The following is a 12346-nucleotide window of genomic DNA, read 5'->3' on the forward strand; positions in this document are numbered from 1 at the left end:
TACTTTTGAGAATTGAATCTTGTCACACATATCACTATTCATCTTCCACATTAGTTAAGAAACAACTAAAGTGTCTTTGTTCCCTACATTCTGTGGATACGATACCCACTCATCTAGGATTATTACTTCGACACCCGTGCACTTGCGGTTTACACACATATTCGGACGTGTCAAGTTTTTGGCGTCGTTGCCAGGGAGTAGGCGTTTAGAGATACTTTGCACTTTCTTTTCTTAGCTATTCATTCATTCTATTTCATATCTTCTGTTCTATCATTGTTCTGATTTCTTTTTCTTTCTTTTTAGGTGCAGCTCCAAGTTATGACCCGAGGGAACCCCTCCATACTGATTGAAGGAGATCCCGAGCTTGAACGTACACTTAGAAGAAAAGGGAAAGAACCTGTGCTAGAATGGTCTAATCTAGCTGATTTAGAAGTAGAAGAATCTAAAAACATGGCAAAACAGAATGAGCTGGAGAGGACATTATCCAATTATGCTAGACCTTCATTATTCGGGACATAATCGAGCATTGTGCATCCCCCGATTACAGCTCAGAACTTCTAGCTGAAGCTGGCATTCATCCATATGTTGCAGCAATCCGCACATTTCAATGGTTTGGCAAATGAGGATCAAAATAGTCATATAGAGAACTTTTTTGAGGTGTGTTATATGCTGAAGATAAATGGGGTAACAGATGATGCCATTAAGTTGAGGGCCTTCCCATTTTCCTTGAAAGGGAGAGCGAAGCAGTGGTTATACTCATTACCGAGAGCATCAATTATCACATGGGAGGAGATGGTAGAAGCTTTTCTTGGCCGTCATTTCCCTCCCAAAAAATCTACAAAGCTTAGGAATGAGATCTCATCCTTTGTACAATTGGAATTGGAGTCTTTATTTAAGACGTGAGAAAGGTTCAAGGAGCTCCTGAGAAAGTGCCCGCAACACGGATTCCCGGAGTGGATGATTGTTCAGACCTTTTACAATGGTCTGAATCCGAGTACAAGACAACTCTTGGATGCGGCAACAGGAGGTACCTTACGTAGCAAGACCCCCGGTGAGGCCTATCAATTAATTGAAGAAATGGGGTTAAACAGCTACCAATGGAATGCCAGGGAGAAGAAAAAAATGGCCGGTCTACATGAGATAGATGTAATGACTTCGTTGGCGGCTCAAGTGGAATCATTGAGTAAGAAGTTAGATCTTCTAACTTTGAATAGAGTAGCACCCATGATTACTTACACCGGGTGTGGTGGAGGACATGCTCCCTCTGATTGCCCGATATCTATTGGTGATGCATCTTCGGTTGAGAACGTCGATTTTGTAGGTAATGGCAGGAGGACTTAAGGGAACCCATACAGCGACACCTATAATCATGGTTGGAAGAATCATCCCAATTTCTCGTGGAGTAACCAAGGTCAACAAAAGGCCATGGGGAAAACAGAGTTCCAACAACAAGGCCTAAATGTGGAAAACAGAGTTTCAGGTTTGGAGACCCGAATGACCGATTTGGAGAAGGCCTTAACTAGGTTTGTGCAATCGTTAAATACAAGGTTTGAATCAGTTGAGGCTACACTTCTCAACCATAATGCCTCCTTACATAATCTTGAAAATCAAGTGGGGCAGATTGCGAAGTCCTTATCGGAAAGGCCACATGGAAGTTTGCCGAGCAATACCGACAGCAACCCTAGAGAGCATGTAAAGGCGATCACTTTGAGAAGTGGTCGTGAGGTCAACGGTAGGCTTCCGAGTGAGAAGCCAAATGAACACACACCCGAGGTTATAGAGGTTGAAGAGGGAACAAGCAAAGAGAAGGAGGTGGCACCATCATCTTTCAAGCCAAGGATCCCTTATCCCTCTGGATTGAAGAATGACCAAGGAGATGACCAGTACAAGAAGTTCCTGAGTTTGTTCAAGAAACTCCACATCAATTTTCGTTTTGTTGAAGCATTGGCCCAAATGCCTAAGTATGCAAAATTCTTGAAATACTTGTTGACCAACAAGAGGAAGTTGGAGGAGAGTGCTTCAGTGACGTTAGATGCGTTTTGCTCAGCGGTCTTGCAAAAGAACATACCGAACAAGAAGAAAGACCCGGGAAGCTTCATTATTCCATGTAATATTGGCAATCTAGGTGAAGAAATGGCATTGGTGTACTTAGAGGCTAGCATCAACGTCATGTCATACACCTTCTTTCAAAAGCTAGGCTTGGGCGAGCCTAGACCTACTCGGATGACATTGCAACTAGCGGATCGAACGGTGTGACATCCGAGAGGTATTATCGAGGATGTGCTTGTCAAGATGGACAAGTACATTTTTCTGGTTAACTTCATAGTACTAGACATCGATGAGGATGCGGATGTACCCTTGATACTTGGGCGCCTGTTTTTGCAGACATCCATGGCATTGATTAACATGGACGGCGGAGAGCTAACTTTGAGAGTTGGAGATGATAAGCTCACATACCGCCTTGCTGAAGCCATGTGGCATTCTCTTGATTTCGATGATACTTTGTATTTTCTAGACGCTACTGATGAGATTGTTGATGAATCCATGCAGGAGATGTTCAATCCGGATCCATATGAACGCTTGTTCGACCAAGAGGAGGACAATGAAGAAGTAATGATGCTTGGTTTGACGGAAAAAGTATCATCACCCCCGGGATCTTGAAGAAGGCACTTCAGAAATTGAAGAGGGCTAGCAGACGCCACCGGAAACGCTCCAAGGCTGTTGGAGACGTGCGTGAACCGAACAAACTGGGTGAATCATTACTAGGCTGTCCCAAGCCCGACAATTCATCCTCTACCCTCAAGGGATTTTGCTCATCGTGTTTCCAGACCATGGGTAAGAGGGAAACTTTCATCTATGAGCCCCCTGTGAGGTAAGACAAGATACATCAACCTTAGTGATGTTAAACAAGAGCTTCTTGGGAGGCAACCCAAGTGTTTACGGTTTTCTTAATTTGGTAGTTTAGTGTTGCTTGAATAATTTGTTGAGTGTTGGTGTCTTGATGTTTTATATTTCTGCTGTGATTTTATCGTGGGTTTTCAAGGTCATCGTATGTAAGCATGTCCAGAAATTTTTTGTAGAGCCTACAAAATTTTCTAAGGCATCCAGACAAGACACACGGCCGTGTGGAATTAACACACACCCATGGTTTTGTATTGCGAGCTCATCCAGAGAAGGCACAGGTGCATGGACTCACCCCTGTGAACGACCATGCAATCCTCGTACGCCCGTGGGTAATTTTTGCATTGGCATGTGAATTCCTGTAGAGATTTACAGATTTTCCTGAAAGCACACAGGGGTGTGGACTCGCCCCTGTGGGCGACCTTGTGAAAATCACACGGGCGTGGGTAATTTCCGCACGCCCATGTAAATCTTTGCAGATGAGCTCTCTTCATCCCGAGAAGTCACAGGGACGTGCGCTTGCCCCTATGAGTTGGGCTTGTGAATGTCGACACCCGTGCGGAATTTCCACACGGGCTTGTGAAACACTTAGCGATTCTTCTCGGGTGGACAGATAAGCCACAGGGGCATGCGACAGCCCCTGTGGGTCAGACGCACAGGCGTGGATATTTCTCACATGCCCGTGTATTTGCGTTCAGAGGGAGTGAGTGTTTTCTCAAGAGCACACAAGGGTGTGCACCTGCCACTGTGAAGCTTTCCTGTGGAGGTACACGGGTGTGTGTGATTTCTACACGCCCGTGCGGATGTACAGAACTCTAAGAGGCGTGAGTCTTTTTAAAACGGTTATCGTTCCTCTTCACCCTAAAATATTCCATTTGTCTTAGAGCACTTCTACATTGTTTCCCAACATCATATCGCCAATTTGGAAGGATTTTAATTGGTTTTTCGGCCGTTTTCAAATCTTTCTCATCTTAACTCGACGGTAAGCCCTATCTTTGATTTCCTTCGCAAATTCATGATTTTCATCGATGAAACTAGTCAATAATGCTTCATTTCTTCAATTAGAATGATTATTTATATTTAGAATAAAGTAAAAGTGTTGTAATGGTACATTTGTGGAGTTTGAAGTGTGGTCATGCATTTGTTCATGGCCCTTGGATCCACACGGGTGTGCGGAAATTCTGCACGACCGTGTGGATTTCTGCAACTATGTTTAATTAACTTATTTGATCAATTCTCTTTGAATTTTTGTAGACTATGGTGCCCAGGTCAAAGAAGCAAGCTGATAAACGTCCGCAAGAATCGTCTCCCGAGTCTAAGAGCATGAGATTCATTATCCCCGAGCATCAGGCTCGTTTTGGGCGTCTATTGAGACTTCGGTTCGGACAGACTCTGTTCTTGGACATGAGTATATTAAGAGATTTGTATTAGGGGGATGAGTTCGCTGATGAAGTCAAGGATCTCGTTTCATTGGATGGTTGGAGGCAGTTATTGTCGATTAGAGAGCCCGCCATACGGGAGCTTACACTAGAGGTTCTGTCGTCATTCGAGTTCGATAGATCCTATGCGAGATCCGACGACCTCGACGTAGTTCAGTTCAGAGCACTTGGACATCACTATAGTCTGAGTATCATGCAGTTTTCAGTTCGGGTCGGCCTGTACGAGGAGGTATTTATAGATACTGAGTAGTACTATTAGTTACCGACAGATTATCCTGGAGCTCTGACCCCACAGAGAGCTTACAGAGCATTGTGTGGTCAGGGCCAGTATGAGCCGAGGGTGTCAAAGGCCACATGCCTTTCCCGACCTGCTTACCGATATCTACATGCCATTATGAGCAGGTCGGTGAATGGCCGTGGTGATAACACTGGCGTTCTGAGCCGATAGGAGCTTCTGTACTTGTATTCGATGACGTAGCGCACACTGATCCATCTAGGGCACATCGTCGCTGAGTACATTCAACATCAGGGTCAGTATGCCAGATTGGGAGCGATCTTCTCGGGTCCATACATTACAAGATTAGCTCTGGGTATGGGTCTCTTGGGCGCGATTCACGGGGTTGAGAAGATGAGTATACCTGCGCCCCTGAGCCTTAAGACGATGAGATTGATGGGCATGGTTTGTAGGGTTCAGACAGGAGTTTATGCTCTGGTTCTACCGACCCCAGAGATAGCCGAGGACGAGAGTGATGATGCCGAGGCTTCCCATCCTGCCCCCAAGCCTCAATCAGCACCTATGGAGACCGAGGTACCTCCGGTAATAGAGGACCCATCCCCCGTGTGCATGTTTCAAAATCATGACACCAGGATCATTTTGAGAGGCTCGAGAGCATTGTGGGGATGATACGTACAGAGGTAGTAGAGGCCCGACAGAGATCTCCAATATTAGGGCTGCGTAGGCCACATAGTATACGGAGCTCATGGCACGTTTCGACACATTACAGCAGATCTTAGAGCGAGTCATCGGCTCATCATTTTTCCTGCGGCCAATGACCCCTCCTGCCCCTCAGTTTCTCCGGCCCCCTTAGTTCCTCCAACACCTTCTTCACCACCTCCACCAGCATCCTTTGATCTAGCACTAGTAGCAGCAGAGGATCCAGATCGCGACATTGACACTTGATTTTATTTTCCTCATCTTTTATTTCCTCATTTTATTTTGGACATGTATACTTATGAAGGACTTTCCTTCTAAGTCTATTTTGTATCTCGAGTTGTATTCATTGTCTTATCTTTTATATACTCGAGTTATTTTTGTTTTTATTGAGCTTCACTAAACCCCCTCGTGTATGCGTGCAAATGGTTTTGTCATCATGGGAATTAAGACTTTTTCATGGGCACGACCAAGGTGTTTCGGCACTTGGCCATGTGAGCTTCACAACCCGTTTGACCAACATTCCGAAGGACTTAGCTCCATCAAATACAATACTAGGAGTCAGGGGAGTATTGTTTTGATTGCTTCTCCCACATCTTAATCCAATTGAGTTACATTATGAATGAGCTTGCATGTGTACATTAGGGACAATGTACAACTTAAGTGTGGGGGGGAGTTTCATAGTGCACGCATCTCTTTTATACTAGTTTTGATTGATATACATGCTCACATTGCCAATGATGGTTCACCTTAGTTGCATTGATTGTATTCTTGAGTTTAGGAAAATTTTTAACATTGAATGTTTTCATGCTCTAGTTTTTGCTAGAATTTCTAGGAATTTTTGCTCGATTGACACTTGTTGCACTACTCACTCTTTTAACCCTGTTAGAAACTCATGTTTGATGTATAAGGGACTAGTTTTAGTTGTTTCTTGTGTTAATTCTGAAAAAAAAAATAAAAAAATGAAAAGAAAGAACAAAATAGTTTTGTTGTTTAGTTGTGTTTGTTGGGTGGAAAGAGCTACTACCTATGATGTATGAAGCTACTCTCATAAGTCAGATACTAGTTATCCCCTAATGAGAGAAAGAGCTATCTCATGGAATGTGTGAAAGCTACCACTCCGGTAGAAAGAGCTACCACCTCGAAAGTGTGAGAGCCACCTTAGCGGCCACTTTAGAAATGGCTACCTTAGAGGATGTGTGAAGCTACTACCCTTTTTGAATTTTTGTTACCTTTTGTAGATAAATAAGTCCCTTATACATAGAACTTTGAGGAGAATACTTTGAGTCGACTTGAGTGAGCTCACACACTTACATGATTTCGGGTTTGTCGCATTTTTTATTTAAGTTATTAGCTAGAGCATTGATTTTTGGTATTTAGTGTTGAAATTTGCTGTACTTATAGACTACACTCTTTGTATGCTTTGGTGAACCTAAGGCCAAGCACTTCCAATATTTCCTTCGTCTATGCTTTAATGTTTTAATTTTTGCTTGAGGAAAAGAAAAAGCTTAAGTGTGGGCGAGTTTGATAAGTGCTTGTGTGATAAGAATACGAAGTGTTCTTTCCTTGTGTTGAGCATTACTTTTCTCAGGTTTTAATGCTAATATGTGTGTATTTATGATACTTTCATGCAGGTAGGGTTGTGAGGCCGAATATGAAAGAAAGAAGCCAATGTGGGTCGTAATGCACCAATTTGGAGGAAATCATGCTATGGTTCAAACGCGAAGACATAGGTCTGGTTCAAGATGCGGGAATATGTGCCAACCTCCTCGTAGTCAAGCTAGTACAACTATTTGGAGGGGCACAAGGGTAGTCATATTCAAGCATTCTGACTTGTGCATATAGAACAAGATCTCCACCAACATGTCTGTTATTGAAGAAGCAAAGCAATCCATGAGGTAAACGTGTGCCCGTTTGCGATACCTTGATAAAAGAATGGATTCGGGAGTATTTCGGGATGACACTGTAGTGGGGGGTACTGTAGCAAGAATACTGTACCATCACTATTCACAGCCGGCTGAGAAAATAGGAAAACAGAGAATCTACACGGGCGTGTGGAAATTCCACACACCTGTGTGAAAAATCCACAGGGGCGCTCACACGGGCGTGTGGATTCTTGATTCCAGCCCTTTAAAAGCCGATTTCATCCCTAATTTCAGCATTCTTTTATCCATCTTTTCCCCAATTTAAGAGAGGGCTATGACTAGGGTTTTGAGAGGTATTGGCTAGGTCTTTGGAGAGGTTCTACGACTCCGACATCGAGCGCCGTTTAGAGGAAAGTTAGTGGGAGAGCTTTCTCGGCACCGATCCGGTGAGGTGTATCCTAGGCCGGACAAAGGGACCCTTGCGACGAGTAGAGGACTCTCCACAAGACCATCATCATGACTAATGAGGGGGTTTTCTATGGATGCTTTGTTTTTACATTCTATTTCATTGATTGTATTTAGCTCCACGAAGAGCTAAACCCCTAGTGGGTACTTGGGTATTTGTGAGCCCTACGATGTATTCGTTTAATTGAATCTCTTTATTATGCTTTCAATTAATTGATGTTTATTGTGAGTTCCAATGTTGTATGCTTGATTGTATGTATACTCCCCTAGAATGACACTAGGTTTGAGAGTTCTTCTTGGTAAGTCTTATGAGTGAGTCACACACCATGAGAGTTAGACAAAGCTAGATTGGAGAGGGTTGAGAGGGTGAGTCGAGAGGTAGCGGTGCCTCCCCTTTCCCCTCTTGTGTGATCTATCCTACCTCCACATTCTAAGAGTTTTTTACGGCCATAGTAGAGTGAACGGGCTAAGGGATGACCTTCCGCTGGGGATTAGTTGCGAGTGCAACGGAGTGAAGCGTTGAAGTGATTTTAACATCTAGGGCTCAGCTGTGGCTATGGATCTTTCACTTAAACCAAAGGGTTAGGTCTATACATAGGAATAGGGTTTATCATTTGGGATCCCTAGAGCTCATTGCAATTCTATACGAGTGCGAGGTGTTGAGATTGTTCGATTTCTCCTCTGGGACATGTATAGAGTTAGCCATGGTTAACCTTAGATTTAGGACTATGCAATTAAGGATTTCCATGACTCACTATTGCATTAATTAGGAAGCATAATAGAGGTTTCTTGCACTTGAAACGATTGTCCTAGGCAGAACAATATCTGGGTACCCCATCTTTATCGACTGCCTTATCTTCTCCTTTACTTGTGCTCTCCTTCTCGTTGTTTTTACTTTTGAGAATTGAATTTTATCACACATATCACTATTCATCTTCAACATTAGTTAAGAAACAACTTAAGTGTCTTTATTCCCTACTCTCCATGGATATGATAACCACTCATCGGGGATTATTACTTTGACACCCGTGCACTTGCGGTTTACACGCTTCTTCGTGCGTGTCAATTAACAAGGCACTCATCCACAAAAACAAGCATGAAACCCTCCCCCACACTCAAAAAGTACATTGTCCTCAATGTAGATATGTATAGCATGAATCAAAACAATAGAGAACACAAAATTAAAGAGGAGGTGCATTCAACTACCTTCCTGAACATGGAGAGTAATGGTGTCGCTCTCAACATGTGTGCTATTCATCAACACCTTACTTTCTCAAACACAGAAAGTGATGTTGCCGCTCTCAACGTATTTCCAAACTCCAAGCACCCACACAATCCCTAAAATGAACGGTGATACACAAGTAAAGCACACAAAAATAATAAAAAGGTAAACTAAAATAGAACAAGAAAAAGTAAACAAACCAAAATGTCATTATAGTAGGGGACTATGCTTGCTAATTGAACTACAAAGTCCACAAAATAAAAGATAATAACAAGATCATCAAATAAAAGCATAAGGCTTCTGTATGATCAGAATGGAGTGCTCTCTTCAAGGAAATTATTGGCAGAGGATGCAGAATCATCCTAAGACTCTCCCAAGTTAGAAGTGTCCACCCCAATGTCTCGAGTGGGGTGTATGGGAGAAACATTCTTAGGTGGCAGACGCATATCCAGATGAGCAAGTAACCTAGTCCGAGTGGTGAGGATGAGTGCGGGGCAGTGGCGATGACTGTTGTCTTGAGGTAGTGGCAGGCAGTGAAGGTGCAGTGGTAACATCCCCTGCACTGGGTAGATCAAGAGCAGTAGTGAATGAAGAATCGGTGGTCGGCCAGATATGGTACTCACGCCCCTTAGCAGTTAGGACATGCTGAAGCATCCCTATCAACCTCATTTGCTCAAGGGTCATGGGGGCCACACCACCGACTATTAGCATCCAGTCAGTCTCCTCCAGAATGCCCATATGTCTGCTCAAATGAGTGATATAGGGACCGACAAAGAGGGCTCTGATGCAAGGGCCAGTCCCCTGGTACGAAATAGCCACTACAACCTCATATACCAAGTGTAGATGGAACCCGTAGATCATACTCAGAAGGAAATCAAAATCTCATTAACTAAAAACCTCTGTATTATCGCCGTGTCCTGTCAATGTGTGACTTAGTATGAAATGGATATACCTGAGTGCTAGAGAAAGAAGAGTGGTGGCCTTGGTTCGGCAAGGATCATAGGTTAGAGTGGTGCTCAAACATCACCAAGCATCCTCCAGGGACTCCCCACCCGGTCAGGAGATCAACAAGGTATAATATGCTGGAGTTCGAGTGAATTCCGGATCATAAATCCCTAATGACATGGAGAAATCGGTGAGGCTCATATGGTGCATCATGCCAAATGCCTGAAACCAAATGAAGTCGGCATGATGATATGCAATAGTACCTCAAGAAAGCTCGAATGTGGCTAACACCTCAAGTGCTAGCGGCTTGTAAGTGGTATTAGTAATCTGGAACAACTGTCTCCATGCAGCAGCACTGAGCACCCAACTAACCTCATTCTATAATCTGACTTCACGGAGTACATACTAATCAATCTCCCATGACTAGCAAAACCATCTTCGGGAAAGGCAAGCAAATTTGTCCTAATGTATCTGAGTAAGGAATACGATGCTATGTCCACATCAGGAGCTGGCTCCTGCATCCTGGGCTTCATAGAAGGCTCGACAAAAATGTGTTTCTTCAGCATAATCTATAAGAAAGGATAAATCACATTAGTTCAAACAATTAGGGAGAGCATGGTCGTGCAAGGAGCATTCAGAACATGCTCAACAATGAAGCATTGGCATGCGCTTGGTCGAGATAATCATGCTGAGGACAGGAGTATGATCCTGTTCCCAAGGAGGGCATAATCGTGCTTCGAGGGATGATCTTCCCCAAAGATACAACACCGTTCAAGCTCAAGAACAAAGAAATCTTTGAAACAAAACAAGCAATATTGAGCATGAAACAATAAAACCAACACAAGATGCATAATACAATCAAGAGCATGACTAGATAAGTGTTTCAACCCAACAAACCGGAAAAGAAAGAACGACGGCTTACTAGGGTTGAGGAAGAGGATGAGGAAAAGGAGGAACGGCCACAACCAATGCCGGTAAGAACTTGAAACGTCACGAGGGATGAAAGCATGAAAGGAGGAAGAAGAGGGCTAGGAGGTGAGATGGATAGGAAAGGTCGGCAATGAAGGGTTTCAAAAGATAAAGGGATGCGATCGGTCACGTTCGAGCACAGGCAAAGCATGCTTGTGTGCGAGTGAGAGGATTAGGGTAATTAGTATCGGGGGAAGCGCGGTCATGCTTTGAGCATGCTCCTCCCCATAAGTTTCTCCGGAAAGGTTCCCAATATATATGGGGCAAGGGCACGATTGTGTAGACTGCTTAGGGACCATGCTTACCGGTTTGGCATGCTTGTGCTATGCTCGTGCTCGCCCTAGAATAATTTAAAAACTAGAAATAGAGAAAATCAGGGGTACAAGCAAGGGCGTGCTCAGCCCGTGCTCGGCCTAAAAAATTCCAGGATAAAGCCTATCCTCCTGCATGACAATCACAAAAACGCTAGAGGTAATAAGAAGTATTACCGACATGCCTAACAAGAATCATAATGCCATGAGAGATCAAAATCACAAGAACATCGCAACCGTAGAAACAAATGCAAACAAAACAAAAATTATAAGAAAGCCAAACGCGATCACAAAGAAAAGAAAACAACTTGGGTTGTCTCCCAAGAAGCTCTTGTTTAACGTCACTTGCTTGACGTACCTATTTTTCCTCAAGGAGGTTCGTGCAATCAAGAGCTCTCATAGCCACCTGGGATACAACTACAAGCATATGGTAACAACAAATCAATTAAATTAATCTCAACGGAAGCCAAAGCATTTGAAAGGTCAGGAACATTGGGATTGGGTGGTGAGATGGGTGGCTTCTTCTTCTTGGTGATCACCTTTGTCCACTACTTTGTTTGGTAGATCCGATGGTGCACAGGCCTTGATAACTGCCAAGTCTAAATAGTATAAGTCTTCCATTGCCTCCTTTGGTGCTCCATCTTCCAGGGGACTGTTTTCTAATAATTCAGAAACTAATCTTCCATGAACGTATCCTGGACAAATTCATAAATAACTTCATTAATAACATCCACACAATAGCATGTGTCATCAAAATCCATAATATGCCTTATGGAATCCCGCAGCATGAAAATAATCTCTTCTTCGCCCACTCGAAGTGTCATTCCACCATCCTTGACATCAATAAAAGCCTTTGAAGTTGCTAGGATCAGCCTTCCTAGAATCAATGGCACCTCCACCCTGTCATCAAGATCGAGATGACGTAATTTACCTAAAAAATGAACTTTTCTACCTTAACTAAAACATCTTCAATTATACCTCGTGGTTGCTTGGGGACCAGTCCGCTAACTACAAAGTCATTCTGGTAAGTTTCAGTTCTCCAAGGCAAAGGCTTTGGGTAAAATTTTAGGGTATAAGGTTGATGCTTGCCCCCATATCAGCTAAGGCTTTCTCATCCACTAAACAACCGATAGTGCAAGGAACAATGAAACCCCCGAGACCTTTCTCTTTCTTGGGCAGTTTGTTGGTTATCAATGCCGAACATTCCTTACTAAGTGTTATAGAAGATACTTCTTCCAATTTACTCTTGTTTGTTAGCAATTCTTTCAAGAATTTAGCATACCTCAGAATTTGAGCAA

General features: G+C 43.4%; 1 non-coding gene across 1 annotated transcript; it reads right to left on the reverse strand.

Annotated features, from left to right (window-relative positions):
• Positions 1–840: 840 nt before the first annotated feature.
• On the reverse strand, positions 841–947 carry LOC120274216. Its single transcript, XR_005540750.1, has one exon. It is a non-coding gene; the product is annotated as a small nucleolar RNA R71 (small nucleolar RNA).
• Positions 948–12346: the final 11399 nt, after the last annotated feature.

The sequence above is a fragment of the Dioscorea cayenensis genome, chromosome 12 (assembly GCF_009730915.1).
Source record: "Dioscorea cayenensis subsp. rotundata cultivar TDr96_F1 chromosome 12, TDr96_F1_v2_PseudoChromosome.rev07_lg8_w22 25.fasta, whole genome shotgun sequence".
Taxonomy (NCBI): domain Eukaryota; kingdom Viridiplantae; phylum Streptophyta; class Magnoliopsida; order Dioscoreales; family Dioscoreaceae; genus Dioscorea; species Dioscorea cayenensis.